Here is a 22591-nt window from a genome sequence, read left to right on the forward strand (position 1 = left end):
TACAAGGAATTAATGTCTTTTACTGAGTGAAAAATAAAAACATCCAAAAAATTGATTCTATTCATCTGAGTGAAAATTTCAAAGTATAACTATGTGAATATAAATATATACTCTAGATATCACGCTATAGATAACCTATGGGAAGAAAAAAACAAAAAACAAAACAGAAAACAAGCTTCACAACAGAAAACTTAATTTTACCTACCAAGCCAATGCTTTGGAGCAACAATAACAACTAACTCTACCTTCACTAACTGATGTACAGTAAATACTTTCTCATTTGAAACCTTTCAACTTTTATGTGGATCCTTTATAACCAGGAAAGAAAACCTCTTGAGGAATACTTATTTTCACACGATTATAAATAATGTGTTAACATAATTTTAATGTATCCATTGGAGTTTAAATTTTAGGGATAGTAGAACTATTATGCTCTTTTAATGAGACACATGTTCCATCTATTCTATCCAAAACAAATTTTATAACAGGATTCACATTCCAGCAGTGGAACTGAGGCTTTGCCTTTACCTTTCCTGTACTAGTTCGATTGACATAGCCCAGAGCGTAATTATCATTGACCTGGGTAGTGAATTAGAACATTTATTGAATTTTCAGGTTCAGCTTCTCTCAGATAACTATCAAATCCTATTAACCCCTGAATTTTAGCTTAGGTAATTTAAAAAACCTGTCAAGGTTTATTTTTATTACATATTAAATGTAAAACTAAAATTGGTGTTTTACTTACAGTTTGAGAGATAATGAGCAAGTATTACATAGATTTTGGGATCTTGTGCCCACCGATGTTTTCAGCATGGATATTTCCAATTGAAATTCTTTCTACTTAGTCATCACTTATGTTTTCTACTCTTCAGGCTACATACAGTCCTTTTGCAAAACTAAAACAAATGGTGGGTGGAATATAATTTTTTCATCTTAATTTTACAGGTCTTAGAATTGACACCAAGATAAAATAGAAGATTCTTTCAGAGTCCTGAAGGACATCTGCAATAGAGCCAATAAATGCATATTTTGAAATTTCTGCACAGTTCTTTAGAACAGAGTCCTTTTTTCATTAGTTGGATGCTGTTCTACTTTTACAATTATTACTTCCTCGATTTTCTAGAGGAAAGATGTATTAAAGAGACCAAATCATTAAAAAATGATGGCATTCATAAGCCCAGAACTCTTCTTTAGTATTGTCCCAATTTAAAAAAATGTTTAGTAACTGTGATCACTGAATATGTTCTGAGTGACTCGTCTTTCCTCTCCCAGATTGTCATTCAGAGAGATTTGTGTAGCTGGACTGAGAGATCTTTACATAAGCTGTAGAGACTTCTTTATGATACAGACTTTAAACTGGTGAATTTTACTGTAAAAATCAATGTGTTTCTTAAAATTTTATCCTAGAAATACTCCAAAAGGACACAAACTCAATTAACTCTAATGCAAGTGGCTTCTTAGCTCCTAAGTAAGTCAATTGGGAAAATGAAAAGTGCTTTTCCCTTTATTTATTTATTTATTTATTTGGGCAGTACTTAAAATCCTTTTACGCAATTAAGGTCTTGAAGTATATGAAAATCATCTATAAAGAGACTGCAGTGGAGGATGAAACAAGACTTTTGACCACTTCGAATATTCACTTTATATGGATTGCCCAGTACAGTTAGGTCATTTCCTGTTGGACAGCTAGAGTAACATTTTCGAGTCAGATGTTCTGAGCACATACTGTAGCACATTTGTCCATTAAAAAATGAATAGCTTTAAAAACGCACACACAACTTTTTAGTGACTATTGATACCATCTATTTCCCATTGCTATTTATAATCATGAAGAATTATTCACTTGACTTGCAAACTTGGTGAAAATGTATTGAGAGTTCTTCTTTAAAAAGCCTTTATATGTCCTCAAATTAAAAGCTGGCATTGGATCAAGGACCCCAGGGTCACACATCTCTGAATCACAATTGCAAGACTTTTTAAAACATATTATGGCATTTGCTTTTTGTGATATAGCCTCTAAGCACAGGCAATCATCAATAAAAATATATCTTAAACAGAGCAGAGGAGCCTGCACTCAGCTTCCTTCCAATAATGCAAAAGATGATCAGAGGGGATTCAGATATGATCTGATTTTGATCTACCATTCTACTGATAAATGTAATTCACTCACCATTTTTGAGTTGTGACAGAGACATCCATAACAGCATCGAGCTGTAAACAAGGACAACCTACCCATCTATACAGGGGAACTGAGAGCTATTCTGACACCAGCTACTCTGTTACCGTTCATCAAGTGAAGGTTTTGCAGGATTTCATTGTCTGCCTCTTGTTAAAATGTTCTGATAAATGTCAAAATTCATTAATTTTAGTAATAAATTCTTAACGAATACTTACCTATGCTAACAAGATGCTGCCAGGGAAATCAGAAGGTGCACTTAGTACTTTTCTTTGAAACCTTTAATAGTCAAGAAGTGAATGAAAGAAAGGATAATTTAATGATAATTTAATATTCAGCATGAATCTTAAACAACAGTATTACCAAGTAATTTGTAGGAAATATTTTCAGAATTCTAGATCACCTACACTCAGGATTCAGTTTTGAATATCTCTTAAGCCTACTTTTTTCTTGCTAAAACTTTTAGGCTTGCTGTACTCAGCTGCTATTTTTTTTTAAAAAAAAGGATAAGGGGAAAACTATCCCTCTATTTAGTAATAAATTATTGCTTTTAAGAACAGAGTTTACTTTAAAATTTTTTTGTGATTTTTTGTGTTACAAATGCACAATAGTATGTACTATTACACTTGTATCTTCAGAAGCTTTTAAGACTCATTTTTCACCCTTCTTTTCAAATATTTTAAGAAGACTGTAACCTCCTTGGAACTTCACTATATTGATTTCTCATTTACTGTGTTTCATTATCAAAGCAGATTGATTCATTAATAGTTAGCAAAATTCCTTGAATTCCCTGGCTGAATACAAACAAAGGTTTGCATCTTCAATTAGTAAATTAATAATTTATATAGAATATCGAAGATATTGGTTTATAGTAGTAGACCAGAAACAGCAAAGATAGAAAAGTCCTCCTAGAGAAAAAAAAACCTCATTCTTATTATTGCTTTAAGCATTTATAGTAACTTAATATTTAATATTAACATTTATAGTAACTCATACAGACAGACAGAAACACACACACACACACACACGCACACACGCACACACACAAATACACAACCATACATTCTTTTTCTTTCTGGTCTGGAAGTTTCTATAAAAACATGCACTTTTTCTCTCTCCTCGGTGAGGTTTCAGAGTACACATGGGCAGCTCTGAAACTACAATATCACTGTGCAAACTTGAGTCTGCTACCTCTCTGCAGACTCCCAGGATATTTCATAGAGAGAATAGGTTGCCCCAGACTACTCTTTTGTATATCTATTGCATGTATGCAGGTGATGGAAGGCTTGTATTTGACATACCAATTGTTGAATTCAGAATACCCTTGTAAGGATAACGACTGGAATCAGATATAAACTGCAACAGTATGTGCATGCATAACAGCTTTTTGCCTTTATTAGAAACACTTATTGAACTTGACAAAATAGCATAAGAAATGCATGGCTTCTCAGTATCTGGTATAATCTAAGAGGAGCTTGCAAAACAGATCAGATAACATAAAAGAGGGAGATAAACTCAGCTTTTTGCTCAATAGTGCCAGCTGGAAAAAAAAATTGTATTAGAAAAATTCTCTGGGAATCAGTGCAGGTTACTATTTCATTTCCTTCTGAAATCCTGTCCTTGAGTTAAACTTTGAAAGTCTGCACTACTGGTCTTCAAAAATCTCATTTTTATATATGAAAATAAACACATTTTATTTTCTAGCATGACTTAGCTTTGACAGTTGCAATGTTTAGAACTTATTTGAACTTATTTTTTATGGATTTCTCTACTAAGAAGAATGGAGGAGGCAATAGATTTTTTTTATGTGTTTGTTTTCATTTTTTCCCATCTGCTGAAAGTTTATTTTTAATTTACTTATGAAACACAGAAAGAAAAGGAACATCAAGGAGACAAACTCAGTATAAGTGATGCTGAAGGAGTTCAGGAACAATCTGCTGCTCCTTATGAGGGCTTTCTGCAAAGGACAAATAATAGGACTTGAAATCCAAATGGTAGGCATGCAGTATCAGTGTTAAACTGTGAGCTAAACAGTTAGATTTACCAAACTGACACAGATCCAGCAGATGGGATCTCATCTTACAAAAATCAGTCTGCCTTTCCATTTTGCAGCCTGTAAAATCCCTTTGAGGAGCATTGTGCTGCTGCTCCTCTTCCGATGACTGCAAGTAGTTCTGGGTCAGAGTCTTAATCTCTACACCCCAGTCTCCACTCTTCATATAGTCACTTCCACTACAAAGTGAAGTTTATAATCTAGAATCTCTTTATGACTATTTTTTGACCCTATATCAAGGCAAAATTGCATTCCAGTTGGAACTATTATGCTAAATAGTTAGCTATTATGCTAAATGCTCATTAACCTTACTAGGCCACTTTCTTTTTTATTTACCAGTGCTCTGGGAATTAATCCTGAGACAAAAATATCGCTATGACAGAGTGAAATTTACTATATATAAACTATGATGGACAACGGTGGCCAGTTAGCTGGATTCATTTTTGATTAATGTGTTTCTAGAATGAACTGAAATGTGAAGAAATACCCCTTCAGATGAGGTTGACAGTGCTTAGGATAACAATGATAACAGATGATCTTGCTTATGTGGTAACTTGAGGACAATTCAGAACACATCTTCCTCTTCCCCATCATGCTCTTTAGCAGTTCACAAGGCACCCTCACATGTCATCAGCAAGGAAATGAATGTTGGCAACCAAATAAAAGATGGTTTTGCTCTCTTACTTGTTAGAACAGGACTACATTCTATATGACTAAATTGAACATAATTGAAAGGAGCAGAAGCCAGTGTGAGTTTTACTGGGAGTTTTACCCATAGGCCTAGTCCGAATTTTGAGCATCTGTACTGGGTAGTCTGACTTCTCTTCTTTTGTAAGACAGGAGCAATAGCTACATCATCAGTTCTCTGATACTTGGGCATCTCGTTACTGGATAAGCAGACATCCTTCTGTCTCAGGCAGAAGTTTTTCCATTTATAAATGTATAAATATGATATTATATGATGAATTTTTCACCCTCAAAAATGTTTTTCTGAATTTAAATACCACAGATATTTTAGGAAAAGAGAAAATCCATCTAGCAACCAATCTACATGAATATTTTTCAATAGCTCCTTATATTCAGAGAAGAACAGGCTAAGTCAAAATCTTATCTCACAATACGATTCTTAATGAGATAAGATGGTAAGAGATCATCTCCCAGTTAATTCTGAAAATATCTCTACTGCATAATAGAAGAATCAAACTATCTCCAGAAATTGGTGTAACTGTTCAAACTTGTAATTTACATGCCTTGCTGCTCCTTTATTTCTATCATAAAAATCAGCCATGTTCTTAAGTTGTAATTCCTCCTGTCGTCTTTCTTTCCAAGGCATTGTGGCTTACATATCAGAAATACGGAAATGTATTCTACCTACTTTAAAATTTCAAGAATATAATCATTAAAATCAAGGATCTCTGAACACTAATGTTTGGGTTAATTGAACCTCCCTGACATGTAGTCCCTCAAGTCTCAGGTGATGAAAATTCAGAAAACTTCATCGCACAGTGAATACATTATTCCTTAAAAATACTGGGACAAAAACAAAGACATTTTTGTTCTAAGCTTGCTGTCATGTTTCGTCTAGCAATATTTTTCCCATCTGTGCTTTTGTGATGCCATGCTTCTTCAGAAATAGTTTGTTTCAAACATTAAGATGATGTTACTATTTGTGACGGACATTTCTTGGTAGGGCAAATGAATTTCCTTACAATTCTTTAAAGTTCATTTGAATTGAAGCTAATAAAAAAAACAAAAGCACTCACTTACAAATATATATACTTACTTCCCATTCAGTCTTCTGTAAAAATCAAACTGAACACACAGCATTTTGGAAGAGAAATATTTACATTCATTTTTACACTCAAACCTCCATTTCACTCATGAAAGAAATCAAGATTGCAAAAAATAAACACCAAAAAATTAGGAAAAGTTAGGGTTGCCAGTGTATCTATTCCCCTTTATGTGCATTATGACACATTTTAAAAATATAATAGTTTTTTCCAGTCGGAAAATGCTTCCTCTGGATGTTCAGTGTTTTGCTTTGATTTTAATGGTTTAGTGAATGTCCCCATAGACTTTACTTACCAGCTAAGCTGTGCTTACAAAAGAAATGTGTTTTCTTCCACACAAGCTTTGTTTCTGCATCTCACTACTCACAAGATCAACATGTTCACTGATTATTTAATTCACGAGTTCTTGTTCCTATCTTGGTCAACAGCCAGTCTGGGTGCCCATCCCTGATTAACAAGGATAAACACATCCCTGATTAAAGACTTGAGATCTAGTTGTATTTCTACGCCAGTTTCTGTTCCAGTCTTCTACCCCTTCATCCCACCCATCCTACTCATCTCAGATTCTCTCTGAGCTCCATGTTCCTCATACCATCTTGTCCTATATTACGTTCTTGGTTCAGCATTCTTTTTCCTTGTCTCAGAAGAGTATTTTCCAGGAATGAAAATGAGTATCTGCACAGCAGAGAGAGACCACTGGGATAGCGTTGGGACACACTAAATGGAAGATGGAGCTGAACTTTCCTGTGTTAGCTGACACAGACAATAAGTGAATAATTTACAGTATCAGTAGTCCAGTGATCCAGTTTGCTGACTGGGCATATTTTGTCTAAGAAAATAGACAGAGCATGTCACACAAATGTAAATATATGCAATGCTGCCAGCAATGCCCACAATAGAGTATTATTTCCATTATAATCCCTGTAAATGTTGGAACTTTATTCTGATTCAAATTTTACCTTTTATTTTTTTCACATTTGTCTCATAACTTCCGTGAAAACAGAAGATACTTTTGTTTCCTCTTTAGCACATTCTTGTAGGTTTCTTTCTGTTATAGACTGACTGTGGAAAGAGCATGAATAATCAGAACATACTTGTACTGCTATAGTGTCCTGAAGCAACTCAAAATTTCTTCCTTTAAAACTATCTGTACCATTATAAATAATTGTTTTCTAACAAACATGAGAGGAGTTAAAAAAAAAAAAAAAAAAGATATTCTATTTTTACCTATGCTAAAACTGAGAGGCTTAAGTTTGGAGTAAATGTAAATATATGTCTATGCATTTTAATACAGATTTCCTACTTCCCAGTGCTATGCCAAGTTTGAGACCTCAAATTCGGGAGCTCTGAATGACAAACCAGTACCAGTCCTCACTGCAATACTTATATGAGGACTTCATTCAGATTTCTCGAGATGAATCAATGCTATCAAATCCTACTAGTTATCATGGTTCATTTACTATTTCCAGGAATTTTAAGACATCAGATCTTCTCTCTTTATCATCATTTTCGTGGCAAAGAACTTCAGAGAAGGTCTGCTTTTCTACTTTCTTATATTGGGACTATATTACTAATTCTTTGGCCCATTTCTGTGAATAATTTGAAGTGAACTCCTATTTGCTCTTCTCTGAGAGAGCTCAGAAAAAAAGAGGAAACAAGTGCTTCCAGGTCTAAGGGATACTGGACTTTGACTTTTATTTTAGACTGTAATCTTTCTGCAGTACTTTGTTTTCTTTTTCCTTGTAGATCACATACATCCTTGAATTGCAGTAATTGCAAGAGTCTATATTTTTTTTATTTTTATTTTTATTTTTTTGCTCTCCAAGGCTGCTAAAATAGCAATAACATAAAAGTTCAGAAAGTTTTGGAATTAAAATTTCATATCACATTTAAATAATTGTTCTAAGGAGAAAGGAAGTTCTGGCAAAATAAACAAGGACAGGAATTGGTCCAAATTCCCCTGAGACGGGTAGATCCCAAGGACAGTAAATGATAAAAAATTCTGTAGGGAGTTAAGAGGGCATATCTCTAGGACTGAGCAATGATAATATGAAATAGGTAAACTATATCTAGTCCTTTTTGCAGTATTACAGTCTCTGTACAGTAGATTAATGAAAATCTGTGTAGGAAGTGCCTCAGTGTTCTAAACTAGAGGTATGAGGGGCAATCAGAAAAGGGGGCATTCTCTCTCCCCAAGCCTGCTTCTCTGTCTACTTGTAAGGTAGGCAGAGAAGTCCAGAATGATACCATGTGAAAATGGCAATCAACTAACACTGGACTTCTTAAGCTCAGCTGGCTGGCTGTTCTACCTGTTTTCGATAATGTGCAGGACACATTTCCTAAATTGGGGCAAAAACCCAGTAAATGCAAAGAGACTCCAGGATATACTTTACAAATAGAGATTGTAGAGGTCCACAGACATTTCAGGCAAGTTTCAACAGGCAAATACATTTTTGTAAAAGAGAAAAGATAGTAAATTTAATCATTAACTGTTGTGAAAGAATGAAGCATTTTGAATGATAAGTGCGCTTTACAGGTAAGAATTACATGAATAGTGCTTTTGTTTTTGAGGTTAGGAACAAAACCTATAAAGACTTGGCTTATTTGTCAGGAAACAGCAGTAGATTCATTGTATGAGGTGACTGAAGCAGCTGCTTCTCTGTTATGGATAGGGTCTACAAAAAGGAGCAGGAAACCTACAATCCATGAGCTAAATGCCATTTGCTAGAACAACTCATAATGCCTGAGAAGCTCCTTACCTATCTTACACCCACAATGCATCCTCTCTGCTTCCTATCTCATCAGATTCTTCTAACAAGATAGACTGAACTCAGTTCATTCTAGAGGGAGAGAACAGGCTATGCAAGCTGTTCATTTTCACAAAAGGCTGCATGGGTGACCTTGGCTGGTAGTCCCCTATGCTCACTCTCAAAGGAAGCAAAAGACCATTACAATTCACACTAAACTTGTGAAAGAACCAAGTCAGTACAATTTGATTACAAACCAGAACCTGTTGAGATGACTGTAAACATTCTTAAGATAACACAATGCTACATTCTTGAGGGTGAGAAATTGCACTAATCCACCCTTGAAATAAAACAAGTGTGCTCATGGGCAGGTCTAAATCTATCCTGCTGAGCCTGACAATGCTGCATAGACAATAATGGTATGTCTCAGTCACCAATTCAAGTAGTATGCATTCATAAATTTGGAGGGAAAAAAAAAGAAAAAACAAACCAACAAACCACAGAACCCAAGTTTTTCAGGCAGGCTGATGCTTTCAAGCAAAATCTTGTGTATGTGTGTGAGTGGGCTTCCCTGCAGCACTTCAGGAACTCATTTAGCATCCACTTTCCATTCCCATTCAGGCAGATAGAGTCAAACACCTTTGTGGTAAACAACTGAGCAAAACAAAATCAGGTATTTGTACAATAGAGAAAATGTGGTATAGGGAAATGGGCTATACTGTATGGCAAACACTGAGGTCACAGCTTTTGGGTCAAGAAATGGACAGTGATTAAAGTAGCAGTGCATTTTTTGATTCAGCACTTTCTGCTAAGTGAGTAAGGAGGTCTCTATCATTCAAAACACTGGAAGTTTTTACCTACCACCCTTTATATAATGTTTCATGGCTTTCTGACTTTCACAAATGAACATTAAGGGTTTCCAAGCATATTTTTCCCTTCATATTTCAAACATGTGGAATATTATTCCAGAGATATAGTCTTTTTTTTGCACAAGCTTTTTTTTTTTTTTTTTTTTTTCCCCCTAGGTGAAAGAGAATTAATTACCATACATAAAATCAAGGCCTAAAAAGGTCAATCTGTCCCAAGTTTATAATGCCATTTATAAAATATTTTGTAGCTGTCTGTTACTATGGCTTTGCAGATCTTTATCCATCCTTCATTTAACATTTTCCGGAATGACCAGGCTTAGTTAGTTCAAGCTTAAAAAGCTTAGGATATCACATGAGACTTGTCTTCCATAAATATAACATTGTAATGGAATCCTTGTTCATGAATATTTCTCCTAAGTATTCTATCACAAATAAATAATTATTTTTATGAACCTCGTATTAAGCGCTAAACTAAAAGTATTTTAGAACAATCAAATAAGAGGTTGTAAAATCTGAATGTTAGATACAATGACTGGCAGCTTTTTGGTATGTCCTGTCTTTAAACCTTACTCCGTGGACTGTTCTTCAATTACCTATCTGTTAAAGCACTGAACATATGCAAACAAAATATTCAGTTATACCATTAAAAATCTTTGCAAATTTTCTCTCAAATATCAGAATTTTGTGCAAAAAGTAGCCATCTCTGTGAAAACTTTTTAAAAAATGTAAACCTTGTGGGAAAGTTTGCAGAGCAATACAAAATGTTTCCATCATCTTTTGGAGGATTGCAAGAAAGTTACTTAGTTTATACAGAGCTCTGTGTTTATAGGACTGCACCGCTTGCAGGACCGAAACTACCAACAGGTTCATTATCACCTAGCTTCACTGAGTTGGAATATCATTGTGTTGGTTTACTCATGTTTCAGAGAACACCTATGAGATTAAAAATAAGTAAAAACAACACTGTGGAAAACACTCTTCTGTCTTGTTTGTAGTGCACAGTGGAGCCATAGAAACAATAGATGGAAACAGGCTCTATGAATGATCAATGAACCTATAGGTAGTTTCAGTCCTGTAAGCAGTGCAGTCGTATAAACACAGAGTTCTGTATAGACTAAGTAACTTTCTTTTGGGTTTGGCTATATTGCACTGCAAGACACAGTTGGGATGTAATCTTTGGTTTTGCTTGGCATTTTGGGATTGGTACAAAAATCATGCAGAAAGACAAATGGGGATGGGGGTAAGAACACCAGTTCCATGAAATTCATAAACTCACAAACTGATCGTAACACTGCAGGTCTTAACTCAGTAAATCCAGCTGCACTTAGCACTGATTAGTTGTCAAAACAGACTTTTTATCAAACTTCACTGCAACTAAAGACTTTATTTAGTGCTTGATTGAATAGAAGTGGTCATACAAAAAATAATAATATGCTTAAATGTGATGTTACACTAGGACCTCACACATAGTCTTTCATGTATCTGCAGTAAAAACAAATCGAACACCCTTCAAAAGCAAATATAGTTCTAATCCAGCTACTTTAAGAGTATAGGTCTCAAAGAGAGATATTTATATGCACACTGTAAATGGAAATTTATCAATTAAGCTCAAATGTAACCATTTCAGATAAAGATTGCAAGTAGCTTCTCAGGGATAATCCACATCACGCAAATATTCATCCACCTCTTCTCAACAGTGCATTAAAAGCCAAGGAGTAAGCCTTAAATTGTTCCTTTTTCATCCTGATTTTCCCAAGACTTCTGTGAACTCCTTCATGCAAAGTTTCAAATAGCCCCTTTTCCCCATCCCTCCCTTTCTGCCCTACATTTGCAGCACTTACACAATAAAATTTGCTCTGATGATCCTGTTGCAGAAACACTCAGTACTAAAAGAAGAAAAAAATATGTTTGAATGATGTAAGGCCAGATCACTGAGGTGGTAGCAGCAGAAGTAGCAATAAAAAGAAAATGTAAAAGATGCAATCACCTTACCATTCATTTTGGCTTCCTGCTGCACTTAGTGCATTGTAAAATGGACAGCAGTTAAGTGACAGCTTTCCTGTCTTTTAAGTACTTTTGGCTGCAAGAACAGGCATTTTCACAAGTGCTGCACATTCAGTCTTGTTCATAAAGCAATGTTTGTCAAAATAAGCCTAACTGAAAAGTGGTTGAGGTTTCCAGAACTCTATGAGGTCTTCTGTGGGCAATGTAGACATTATGAAGAACAAAGATTCATCACGCTGAATTGTCTTCTTACAGTAACCTAATAACTGAGACGACAGAAACCTTACTGGTTTTTAACAATGTACATGCTCAACATAACACCTCTGGCAGAGACAATGAAAAATTCAAGTTGTCTTCCTTGCTGGCAAGATTTGGGCACTACCTCATCTGTTTAATTAACCACCAGGGAACATGTTACAACACTGCTCTAATTATAAAGTAATGGGTCCATCAGGCACAATTAATGCCCAGGTGAAATACTGCAGTTTACATGAAAAGAATTGAAGTAAACAATAGTGGGTCCTGAAGGGGATCCTTTCCCAATTAATCCATAGAGAACTGAACTATTAGCTTTTCCTCACCAAGGAATTTCCTAATAATGTGGTACTGTTCTGTTCGCACTTCAACACTTGCTGGTAATTAAGAGTAGATTTTCATTTAGGTACCCATTCCTTGACCATAGCTGTGGGTATCCTCTTAGAAATATTCCTCCCTGTGGCATGCCAAGCTGCAATTATAACATTCCCAGTGGTACCACATCTGACATGAGGTAGTTGTATCAGGGAAAAAGAAGTACTCAAAGTGACATAATGTTCTGAAAAGTACATCTTGGGTGACAAAAGAAGAGAAGAGAGGAGAATCTAAGAAGAGAGGAGCACCATTTGGAAATTCAGCATCACTGAAAGATCCATAAGTACCTCTAAAAAATATGAACTTTTAGACTTCTAATTTCAACTTTTGAATATAAAAAAGAGATAACTAGCTCTGCTAATGGTATTTGATTCAATAGAGGGAGAAGAGCAAATTAGAATACAGTCCCTACAGAATATTTGTCAGAACAACTGTATGCAATACACAACCAAATGAGTCTCACCAGAAGTAGAAGCTTTCAGTGCCCTTATGAGACTGTGCAAATGGTGTCCTCTATTTCTTTTTCTCTCTCTTCAGTTTTTATATGTCAACCTCAACATTTACTCAAAGGCAAGCAAATTTTACACAAGTAAATTGCTGCTACAGGGCATTATTAAAAAAAAAATTCCAGAGAAAGTTAGGTCAGAAAAAAGACTGAAAATAACTTGATGAAAGCAAATTGCACCTCCTTTTGTCAGGAACTATAAAGAAATGGTGCAGCTATCCTCATTCACATGTAGATATAATGTATATTTTTTAATAATATGTTCATACATTAAAGTAAAATTTCTGCGGCAAGTAGAAGAGCCTGCGGCCTAACATTAGCTGTGAAACCCCAGCATAAGGAGGGGATAATAAGGAAAGGTTTTGCCTCAGATCAAAGTTTATTTCAAAACATCATATTCTTGAGGTGAAGAGCTAGTTGAGTCATATTAGCTGTTATAGCTTAGAGGATAACTCAAAGATTTCTTAAGGTTTCTATGCAAAGAAGGCACTGTTTGTAGGAAGTATCTCATCGTATAACCAAACCACATCTTTGACAGCTGTGTCACTTGTGCTTGTAGTTAGCCTGACTCTGTGGTCTGCTAGCTGAATAGGACTCAGGCCGGAGCATGTGTTAAAAAGAGAAAGAAAAGAAAAAAAAATCTAAAAGCTAGTTTACTGAGATCTTGATGTAACATAACAGTTGCATAGAGAATGAAATATCCTTAATAACATGGCCACTCACTCTCTGGTGGTGAGAGGATTCTCCATTGCAAGGATCCTTGAAGTGTCTTCAGCTGGATTAGGAGATACTCCCTAAACCACTCTTCTGCTTAGTTCTTATAACCCAGTTTTGTGTTGTCCTACATGACTACCTGAGCACAAACATGTTCCATTGCTATTGATATCAATCATTGCAGGTTATTTTAACTACATACCAAAGACTGTCCTAAAGGACCCCTTCTACAGGAAGAGCTTCTATTGACTATTTACAAATGTCTTATCTATGTACAATTTAATCACTTCTTCAGTAGGAATGGCCTACAAAAATCTTTGATGCAGTCCACTCTGCTAACCAATAAATTTAAGCATGCAGACAGGTTAGATATAGCAGAAGTTTCCTTTGGGCAAATATCTAGAATTGTCTGAAATTCCTGCCCGCAGGGCTGCTGCAACAACCAAAGACTCCATCATGAAGGTTCAGTCAGTCACCTAGTTCCAAGCTGGTCCATTGTCTTAGCATTGTCCATTGTCTCCTGCAGACAGCTGACTAAGGAAATCTTGGGCTACCCAGGGAATTAATGATTCAAGAGTGCTGGATGTGCACAAAGGCATAGCCCTGATACCAAACTACCTCACAGTTTTAACCAAAAGACAAACTTGTTTTTCAGATTTGTAACTTATAACTTAATTTTTTGCTAAGCTAAAAGCACGTCATTATTTTGTTTGACATGGTGCTATACTTGTTTGTATAGCAAACAAGTGTTTTGGGAGGGGAGGAGGAATTTTTTTTGAGATGGTGAGATGGTGGTTATTTGTTTTTGCCTTTTTTTTTTTTTTTTTTTTTTGCAGAGGGGTTGCTTTTGATTGATATGAGATGAGCCTGGAGAATAGTGTTTATTTCATTGCCAAGGAATAAAGAACAAGAGGTGACACAGGATTACTGAATTTCCAGCTAACACCTTGACAGTCCAAGAATTCTGCAAGCCATTGTAGAGTCCTCTTTCACCCAGTTATGAAAACATTATTCTAGGGTGGTGAAAGTGACAACTTTGGCAGGTATCTCTCTCGTCTTTAGCCACAAAGCCTTTGCAAAAAAACATCAAAATACCGAAATGTGGACTTGAAATTTAAGGTTAACATACAGACTGTTACATCAATGGTAGAAATAATAAAACCTTCATTTTCGTCTTATCATGGCAGGACCCTATTTAAAGGGTGCCCCAACTTCTCACACAGTCCTGTTATTATGGATACTCTGGCTCTACTTTCTGAAGTTACAATTGTGCTATGTCTTTCTTCAGAAATCATGGTTCAAACTATAGAAGCAATTCTTTTTCTTAAATAAATAGAGAGAGATATTAACTAGAGTATATTGTGGGTTTTTTCCTACGAAATTGCACTAACATTCAGTTAAATAGGCTTTTTATAATCCAAGAAATTCTCAAACTGAAGCCATATTAATAACTACATTCAGATTCTCATTTCTGTCTGTGAAAATCAGAGCTATGAACTTAAAGGTCCCTAGAGGCTCCCTTAAATCATTTGGCTTTGTCAGTGTAGCGGAGTATAACCTCTGGTCACTTTTCTTTTGTAGTACTTTAAGCTTGCCATGTATAGTGCAGCTTTCAACAGTGATCTGATTCAGAAATTGATCTGAATTTGCTGTAGTTGTATTAGACTTGATTGTAATCAATGGTAAATTGTAGCATATATCATCATAACATCATTGACATACATATTTAGTTCACTAATTTTTCAAGTTCCTGTTCAATCAAAGAAAAAGCTATGAATGCTGAGCTGAAATTAACAAGTTGGCATTACTGTAATTATTATATAAAGTTTATGATTTAAGCTGGCTTTCTCAGTCCAGCTACTCACAACTGCTTAATCCTGCAATTTTCGGAAAAAAAAGAAGAAGAAGAAGAAGAAGAAGAAAAGACAGTAACTTGACAAACAGAATTAAGTACTCGTGGCTCAGGGGACTGTCATTCAGGAAAAGGAGTAGATTGCTTGTTCTCTGGTAAAACGACTTTTGCAGTAAGGGCTGTTAATCCCACACACTGCATCAAAACTAGACAAAAACAGTCCTTTTTATGCACTCTTATGTTTGGCATTAAGAACAAAAAAGTTATTCACTTTTTTGTGTCTGGAATGCTATGCAAAGACCTTGGCTATGTTGTACTGTGATATTTCATTAATAAGGACATCCAGGGAACATTTTTCAGCAGCATTTTATCCTCCCTCCCCTGATGCTTTCTCACGCATCATACTCTCCTGAGCTATAAGCCAGAAATCATGTTGAACTAGCAGCAAACCTGAGATATAATCAACTGAGTGTCATAAGTATCCCAGTACTGAGTCTTCTGTGTGTGAAAATAAAAAACATTCCTCTTGCTTAATCCCCTACCTCAGTTTTTATGTGGAACCTAATGACACCTGAGAGACAAAAACCCTTTTCCTTTTATTGGCAAGATTTCTTACTCCCTGAAGCTGAATATTGCCTTCCCTAGAGCTCTCAGAAGCAGCTTTGAAAATCTCTCATCTCCAGATCTGCTTTTGGAGGCTCACTCCGGCAATCTGTCACATTCTTGAGCTGCATCTCCCCTGTGTCAGTCAGCATGCTATTGATACATCCTGAGCAATGTTACTCACATTTCTCTCAGTTCATCAGTGTCTCAGCTTGTTATTCCCACTGTTTCCCAGAATAATAGAGCTTAGTGAGGCAATTTATCCTCAGCTTCTGCAGAGTGTTCAAGTAACATATTCTATTCAAAAATATTACAGAAAAAATAGCAGCTTTGTCTAATCACCCTTTTCTCCTCCAGAGATTTAAAGCACAATGCTATTCTTTCTAACTGTATTAACCGTTTTTTTTTAAAAAATAATACTTTCTAGTGCAGCTCAAATGCTTCCTTCAATGGAGTAACTTCCCCTCCTTACTTTGCCTTTAGTCTCTGAAAAAGACCTAGCTGTGATTGTGTCACACCACTGTAAATATGGATTAATGCCTCTAATACCAGCACTGCTACAACGGAGTCAGAAAGATGCTGAGTTCCCTTAGCATCAAGTAATATGCAAAGTCACTTTTATCTACACCTTGCCTACATTACAGCAATGCTTGCTAATATGCTTACATGGCTTTGCACCAGATTTGGTTTTCACAGACAAAAGGGGAAATTTCTGTGCCAACATAATCTTCATATAAATCTAACCTTATCTTGAGAATTGGATTCACAATAGTACAGGTTATAAAAAAAGCATTTTCTAGGGCAGATTGCCATAGAGCAGCCCAAACCAAACCCTCTATTTTGTCAGCCTTTGGTAAATAAGAGGAAAAAATATTTCTCCTGCTTCTATTGTCTATTGGGTACATTGTCTAATAGTGTCTGTTGAGTACAGTGTATAGACCTGTGTTCATTCTTTCTCTCATACATTCAAGAGATTAAGTTTTATGTGGCACGAGCAAAATAACAAATCAGATATTTTAAGCTGTTCACTCTCCCTCTTTTGCTAGCATCTCAAGTACCAAAAACATGCAAGGAAATATATTATTTAGACAAATTTTAGTCCTAGATCTGATGTAGTAGGGAAAGAACAAATATTTAAAACAATATGATTCACCAGCGTCTGCCTGTATTATCATATTACATAAAGCTTCTTGACTTTTCTAGCTGGAGACTAGAATACATGGAATTGAGAGGAAACAAATAATTTAAGAAAGTACCTGATCATCTAAAGGACTAAAAGCACACTATGTTTGTCTTATCATCTAGCAAATGCAGTCTTCTCTCTGTTTGCATTGCTTTAATATGAAGAATAGCATCAATTTATGTGTTAATTTCCCTAAAACTTTCAAAACCTGTTCCCACTATATCAGCAGAAAGGAACTGCATACAGTACGCAAGCTTTGCCTCTTGGCTTTGTCTATGTCTATGTCTATGTCTATGTCCATGTCTTTGCAACTTATGCTGCTTGACATAATACACAGTCCAAGTAAGCATTATGGTATGATACCTCTCTGCAGTCTTGATGAATAAAGGAAGGTTTGATGTTTGTGGTCTCAGGAAACAACTGTACATCTTTCAGTGTCTGGCATGCTATAACTCAAGTGACTAAAAGGTCTAATAAGACATATGTTTGTTATAGAGACATATGGCTGATACTCTTTCTTGCGTGTTCATATCTTAAAATCCTATGAGTTACTTAGGATTCTATGAGATCAGCTCTACCGAGGGTTTTTCTAGGATATTCCAGATCTTCAAAAGAGAATATGCTTTACATCAATAGGCCTTTTTATACTTTAAATGGCTTTTCAGATCAAGTCTACCAATTCCTTTGTACATGATGGTGTCTTGATCAAAATTTCTATACGAGTCTGACTCAGCATTCCTCACAATCTTAACTAACCTTTCGAATATGTACATGAGAAATTGATTTAATACTAGAAGTGAAGCATTAACATTTGAAAGCAAAACAGTGGAGGAAAATTAGTTCTGATTTCTTGTAGTTTAGGTATCGGAAACATTTGCCTTGGGACTTTCGAGAACGTGATTATCCTCGACCTGCTGTCTAGTTTCACATTGGTGGGGCAGAAGAAGTTTGCTCACAATGAAGATTGCACAAGTCCTGTCTGATATCTGATTTGCTGACGAAATCTTAAGGAAAAAAAGCAACATAGAGCCAAGCCTGCAGTCTTTATTACATTTAGAGGTTCCTTTCCTTTTCCATTGTACCCTCTCATTTTCAGGGACTGACAATTTACCTTTACTTAGAAGTCCAGTATGAAATACTATACAAAGGATATAAGGACAGATTTATATCACTAGTAGCAGAGAATTTCCAAAGAACATTCTTTAGGTCCATCATTTCTCATTTGCAACTTCAGGAAGGTTTTCCAATTTGAAACCTGCTGTTTAAAAAGATATCTATACTCTTTCAAAAGCTTTAAGAAGGAGAATATAATTAACATGGTGCTGTTACTCTCGTTGTGATGGCCCAAAGGCCATGCTCCAAAAGTTAGTTTGAGAAAGCAAATCTCAAGTAAAATTTCAATACTAAGCCCTAGAAAAGAGGACTTTGCATGCCTTAATGAATGGAAAGAGATGTAATTGTAGACTTTCATGAAAAACAGAGAATGTGAATGCAAATGAAATGTGAATCTATACATAAAATTCAGTACACTGGTTCCATAACTTAGCAACTTTCAAGAATTTGAAGTAGGCTCATCCACAGGATGCTTTTTACTATCTCATTGTATTATTATGCCAATAAAAACAGGATTTCATGGAAATCACAGAATCACAGAAATAGCATAGATGTCAACTCACAGAAGATATCTCTTTTTCAAGAATCATTAAAAAAGTAAAACTTTGCTTTGAAGCAATTTTATCTTTTCTTGCTAAACTGCAGAGAACTACATGATGTTGAAAGGAAGAAGTTGTTTCAACAAAAAAATGGTGAGATTTTTTTTGTTATGTCAGTATACTTTCTATTGCTCTCAGTTTAAATTTTAATTGTCAATAGCATCACTTCTTCTTTTATCTAATTTTAATTCAGTTACTTCTGACTATCACTTTCTCGTGAAGTTAAAAATAATACAAAATATGGGTCCAGATGCTAACTAGTCACTGAAAAGTGAAAAAGGGATTTAAAAACTAAATAAAAAATAGTCAGTAATAGGCAGTACTGTTTCACTTGTAATTTGCACTGACCATGCTGAAAAACTGAAACACAAATGGTGAATAAATTTTCTTAGAATTGGAGTTAATAAGTAAGCTGAATTCTGGCTTTTTAAGAAAACTGATCTGCCAGATCTCTGTGAAATGCAAATACATTAGGTGCAGATGCACCAGTTAGTGGTCTAAATGTAAGGGTTACTGTCATCTCTCATCTTACAACCACTATTAGAGGCCCCATTTCTTGGTTTTCTGATCCATGTGTCCCATGAGCTTTTTGTTTGAAAGTTTTTGGTAACTCATCAAAGAACTGGATGAAGGAACAGAGGGCACTCTCAGCAATTGTGCAGATGATACAAAACTGGCAGCAGTGGTTCATACACCAGAGGATTGTGCTGCCATTCAGAGGGACTTTGACAGGCTGCAGATACGGGCATAGAGGAACCTCACAAAGATCAACAAAGGGAAGTGCCGAGTCCTGCACCCAGGGAGGAATACCTCCATTTTATAGTATAGGCTGGGGGCTGACTCCCTGGAAAGCAGCTCTGTGGAGAGGGACCTGGGAGTGCTGATGGACAACAAGATGACCATAAGCCAGCAATGTGCCCTTGTGACCAAGAAGGCCAGTGGTATACTGGGCTGTATGAGGAAGAGCATTGCCGGCAAGTTGAGGGAGGTGATCTTTCCCCTCTTCTCTGCCCTCTTGAGGCTACACCTGGAGCGACATGTCCAGTGCTGTGCTTCCTAGTGCAAGAGCGATATGGAGCTAGTGCAGCAAGTCCAGCGAAGGACTATCAAGATGATGAAGGAACTGCAGCATCTCTCACACATGGAAAAGCTAAAAGAGCTAGGCTTGTTCAGTGTGGAGAAGAGATGGCTCAGGGGGCCATCAATGCTTAGTAACACTTGATGGGAGGATATCAGGAGGACAGTGTCAGACTCCTCTTGGTGGTATGCAATGATAGGGTAAGAGGCAATGGGCACAGCTTGAAACACAGGAAGCTCCACCTGAACACAAGAAAACACATCTTTACTGTGAGGGTGACTGAACACTCAGAGAGGTTGTGGACACTCCATTCTTGGAAATATTCAAAAGTCTCCCTGGCAGAGTTCTGTGCAGTGTGCTGTAGGACACCCTGCTTGAGCAGGGCACTGAACTAGATGATCTTTAAGGGTCCCTTCCAATCTCAACCTTCTGTGATTCTTGGAAATGAACCTGCTACAGTCTTTAAACTATTTGTGGTTATTGATTTTAGATTAATCAATTAGATTTTCAAAAGGGCCTTATAAGAAAGGAAACATTTGGATATGACATATATATATTCATATATAAAATACAAAAGTCTTACAAACAAATAGTTTGCATTCAGCCTTCATGTATCTGCAGTAGATACTTAAAGATCCTTTTTATCTGGTAAAATGTTCCAAAACAAGCACAAGTATCTTAAAGCACTGACAGTATTTTCTGCGTTGTACAGTCTCTACCCTTAATACACAAGAATCTTTCACGGCATGATTCTGAAAAATCTTCAGAACTTACAGCTCTAGTAGTCCCCAAAGACTGCAGTGGATACTCAGAGCATCATAGCAGGGAGGAGAGACAAGAAGAACAAGAATTTAGAAGAAAAAGACTAAGAAAAAATATTAATAATAATAATAAAAACAACAACAATAGGAAGAAGAAGGAAAAAAGAATAATAATAAAAATGAATACTTCTTTTTTTCATTTTTTGGCTTTTGTAACTGAGAATGAATTAGAAATTAATGTTTAGCTTTACGATACAAGAAAAGTGTTTCCTCAGGGAAGAGAAATTAAAGGAATGAGGAGCTGTCAAAAATTTAGAAACATTATTTTATCTAGCTCTGTAGAAGAGTACTGCCTGAGAAAGGCTAAACTGGACTCTTTTATGTAAAGTAATGAGTGTCTAAATACAGTATACAGCAATAGGTGACTTTGTTCTAGTCACAATATTCCTGCCTATTTTTTTCTCAACGCTCCAATGTTTTCAAATCTTCCAGTTCCCACTAACAGATTAGATGGATTCCAGACATATCAGACAGTTGAAGCTATAGATTTCTATGCTGCCCCTTCCACAAGCAACAGCAGTCTGATCATTCACTGTAATGGGAAAAGGATGAATCCCCTTATGCTAGAACCACTTTATTTTTAAGAACAACTTTGAAAATAAATTAACAAAAAACTCTGCAACATCAAAACATGACAAGTGTTTACTGCTAAACCAAGGGGAGGCGGGAGAAATCATTTCAGAAGTTGTTTGCTAAGGTTCATGAACTCAGAAAAAGTCAGACCTGATAACTCACTCTATTTTCCAATGAATAAAATATTTTGACATTCTTGTGGTTCAAATGAGAGCTGCTGAGAGCTATTCACAAGCAATTCAAACTCCAGTAAGAAAGTCACTGTAGGCTGGCACAAATTCATACCAGTATCTTCCCCGTCAATTACTGTATCAGGTTGACCTCTAGTTCACTCTGTGGGCAAGGAGATCTGAAGGGTGGCACAACTAGAGAGTGTTTGGGTCTTCCCAGCCCCAGAGGACTCTCCATAACATCCTGATCCCAGCAAATGATGGCTGAGCCAGTCATATTCTTTCTTCCTCCCTCCAATGAGCAAATGACATTAGCACCCATTCCTTGCAGCTGGTGAGAGGTGCTCAAGCACAGCATCAAGACATAGTCGTGCACTCAACTCACTTCTCTATACCCTGATCATGGCTATGGCCAACTCTGTTTATTGAATAGGAATAGGAACACACATGCAAAGGACGCTCAAAGCTTAGGTTGGTACAAGACTTCTGTAATCTCTTTGCTGTGCTCTGTCAAGCACTTCTGAGGTGTCCAGAGGAGCTGATTCCTTTCTCTTGTTCTGGGAATCCAGACATCAACCTTTTCTACTGCTTCTACATTTATGTTAGGCAGAAAGATGGAGAAAAGGGTGGGGGCAATGCACAGAGGTAATACCGTACTATATAAGAAGAATTTAGAGAGATTTTGTTAAAAAAAAAAAAAAAAAAAAAAAAAAGGAGGGAAGAGAAATGGTGGCGCTTGTAGAAAATGGGACATAAAAGAAAAAAATGTATCTATTTAGAAGTAAGAGTGGAGCCAGCAAAGGAGAGAGGAGAAGACGAAAAATACCATGCTATTCTGATGCTGAGACATAGTTAGAGGAAATAAAAGATAGAAAAGAAAAGAGTGTAAGAAAGAGTACAGAGAGAAGAGAAATAGATACATGGAAAATCAGGTAGGCATATTTGTCAGAGTATGAAAAGACGAAGGGAAAATAGAACAGAATGCTAGAAAAAAAGATAACATGGCCAGAAGAAAAGAAGAATGAGTCAGGGCGAAGGCAGGAGAATGAAATGGGACATAGAGAAAGGATGAAATGAAAGGGAAGAGCTGAAGCAAATAACTTTGGAAGAC

This window comes from Rhea pennata, chromosome Z (assembly GCF_028389875.1).
Source record: "Rhea pennata isolate bPtePen1 chromosome Z, bPtePen1.pri, whole genome shotgun sequence".
In the NCBI taxonomy this organism is placed as follows: domain Eukaryota; kingdom Metazoa; phylum Chordata; class Aves; order Rheiformes; family Rheidae; genus Rhea; species Rhea pennata.